The following is a 3105-nucleotide window of genomic DNA, read 5'->3' as shown; positions in this document are numbered from 1 at the left end:
TCAGCAGCAATAAACTTTATATATAACGCAAAAATTCGTAATGAAGATGCCATCTTAGCGGCCATTGACGCTGAAAAGGCGTTTGACCGTATTTCAAGACCATTTATCTACACAACTTTAGAACACTATGGTATCGGTCCCATCTTTATCAAACGAATCAAAAATCTATATTTAAACCAAACAGCCAGAGTAAAAATCAACGGTACCTTGACACACTCCTTCCCTTTGGGGAACGGCGTGAGGCAGGGATGTCCAATCTCCCCGCTAATATTCAATTTAGGCATAGAAGTGTTAATACGCATGATCCATTCTGACAGGGAGATATCTGGGTGGCATATAGGTAACTATGAAAGTAAACTACTAGCATACGCGGACGACCTTCTTTTGACATTAACCAATCCCCTGACCTCTTTCGAAGAAGCAAATAAAATAATAACTGAATTTTCCAAATACTCGAACTATAAAGTAAACAATTCTAAAACTACAGTATTAAACATAAAAAGTCCCGCCGAAATATTGAGTACCCTACAACTAAGGTATGGCATTCATTATACCAATTCTCATATTAAATATCTCGGTATCAACTTATGTAGTGATTTCAATGATCTATTCAAACATAATTATACACCAGTGCAAAAAGATTGTGAGAAGATACTGAGTAAAATGAAAAATGCCCAATTTAATACAATTGGGAAAATCAACTTTATAAAAATGAAAATTCTTCCTAAAATAATATTTACAGTACAAAATTTGCCAATAAACATCCAAAGGAATTGGTATAATGTCTGGAACAATATATTTCAAAATTTCATATGGAGAACACCAAACCGCAGAATTTCATATAAGATAATAAGCAGGCATAAGAAATTGGGAGGAATGGGGGCACCAAATATTAAACGATATGCCCAATGTTTCCAATTGCAAAGAATTTTAGATCTCAGGATGTGCGACCCGAAGAGATTCTGGATAACATATGAAAGAAGTCTGTTTAATTACGATATGTTGGATTCATGGCACCCCCACACGGTAGCAAAACTCCTCCCTTCTATCAGCCATCCATTATTAGCACCTGCAATTAAAACCCACATGGAAGTTATAAGATCTATGTCAAAGAGCAATAAAATATCATTACTAACCACTCTACGCAATAACCCAGATTTTCAACCTGGCTTAACTTCGGGGTGGCTCAAGGAATGTGGGCTCCCTCGAGATGTTAGAATCCTAGACTTGGTTGGCCACAGAGATTCCACATTGAGGGAGATTTATAACATGGTCAGAATGGATAATGGGCTGTGGAGCTTCCAGGTCAGGAGCTACCTTTCCAAACATAAGGATAATATAAGTAAAACCATAAATATTTATGAAAAGTGTTTTCTTCATTCGAGGGTGGGGAAGGGAATGACAGCAAATTTATATTTTTTTCTTGACAGTTGTCAAACTGATCCTCTACCTAAGTTCTGTAGAAGCTGGGAACAAGACCTAAATCATATCCAAAACTTGGACTGGGGAGCAGTATTCCAGGAAATTTGGACCCCCAGCTATACCTCATTTCAACTTGTTAATTATAAACTCATGACGAGATGGTACTTCACACCCTCTAAGATGGCTAAATTTAAAGGCGGAAATGGGAACTGTTGGAGATGTCTTACTGCGTTTGGTTCACATATGCATATGTGGTGGTCGTGCCCGGTTATACAGAACTTTTGGAGAGAGATAGGAGATTTCATTAAACTTCCTTCCCCTTTTCATCCCAGTACCGCTCTGTTGAGTTGCATGGAACCTGACCGCTTTAGACATGCAAATAAACTAGTAATCCCTGCAGCAATTGTGGCCAGGAAACTTATAGCAAAATCCTGGAAGAACCCCGAAGCTCCCAGTATGGAAGAGTGGATATGGATGATGTCAGATTTTTTGCAAGGTGGCGAGGGCAGTGTAGAAGATGCTGGCACCAACAAACAAATGGAGGAATGGAAAATTGCATGGGAAAAAATAAGTAACATATAATATGTAGTTGAGTATTTGAAGTGGAGGGGATGAGGAGAAAAGAACCAAATAACCACTATATTACCAACTGAAATTGTAAGGATAAATGGATGGATGAATGTGCAGATGCATAGATATATGTTGAAGTATAGAAGGCACTTATATGAATGTGTATGAAAGGTGAAATAAGAGTAATTGCTTTGCTTCTCAGCTTAGATATGTGACCTGTTTGTGCATGAGGCCTGTCCCCTCCATTGGCTTGGTCCGGCCCTGATGGCTCATGCATGGAGGGCATGTCCATAAAATAAGTAGGTGGTCGGAAAGGGATATTAACCACTTAATGTTAAGATGGGTAGGTGGAGTTTGTTTTTTGCTGGTGCTTGTGTTTTTTTTTTGTTTTTTGTTTTTCTTACTTTCTTTTTTCTCTCTCTTACTATAATTAGTTTGACCTGAGCCACTGGTGGAATATTTGATATATTGTAGTGATGATGGAGTGAGGGAGGGGGGGAGGAGAGGAAAGAAAATCAAACTATGATGCAGACCTGAGACCCACGTATGATGGCTTCACAGCTGTCACATGGTCATATCTGGGTCACATACCGGCTGAGTTTGAAAGAAAAAAAAAAAAAAAAAAAAAAAGGAAAAATAAAAAAAAAATAAAAAAAAAAATAAAAAAATAAAATAAAGGACCACTGTCCTGTAGTGAAAATCTTAAAATTTAAAATACATGTAAACATATACAGATAAGAATGCTTAAAAACAAGAAGAGATTCGAGAGCCCAATATGGTGCAGTATTGTCAGGTAAAATGAAGAGTTCAATACAATTTTATATGTATATACTCACAAACACGGGTTACCACATAGGCAGCCAGTGTAAATGCAGGTGGGGAGCATTAGGACCTGACCCCACTCAGGTTAAGAAGTCACTCTCTGTAGATAGTAGATGGGGATGCACCCCTCCACCCAGGGTGGACTAGAAGATCAGCAAACGCTCGGTGTACAGAGGCGCCAGAGTAGAGTAAACCTACTGCTTGACCCACTGAGTTGTGCTCCCATTTTTGCCTGAAGAAGCGGGGTCACGCCCGCGAAACGCATTGCATTTGTAGAGTTGAATACATTAT

At 38.6% G+C, this 3105-nt stretch overlaps 1 long non-coding RNA gene across 1 annotated transcript; it reads right to left on the bottom strand.

The window, feature by feature from the left end:
* Positions 1–974: 974 nt before the first annotated feature.
* On the bottom strand, positions 975–2589 carry LOC137541231 (uncharacterized). Its single transcript, XR_011025106.1, has 2 exons — positions 2526–2589; positions 975–1069 (listed from the first exon to the last, which is right to left on the bottom strand). It is a non-coding gene; the product is annotated as an uncharacterized lncRNA (long non-coding RNA).
* Between the last annotated feature and the right edge of the window lie 516 nt (positions 2590–3105).

Source organism: Hyperolius riggenbachi, chromosome 12 (genome assembly GCF_040937935.1).
Source record: "Hyperolius riggenbachi isolate aHypRig1 chromosome 12, aHypRig1.pri, whole genome shotgun sequence".
Lineage (NCBI taxonomy): Eukaryota > Metazoa > Chordata > Amphibia > Anura > Hyperoliidae > Hyperolius > Hyperolius riggenbachi.
The sequence above is the reverse complement of the archived record's forward strand: the minus strand, read 5'-3'. Positions and strand labels throughout refer to the sequence as shown.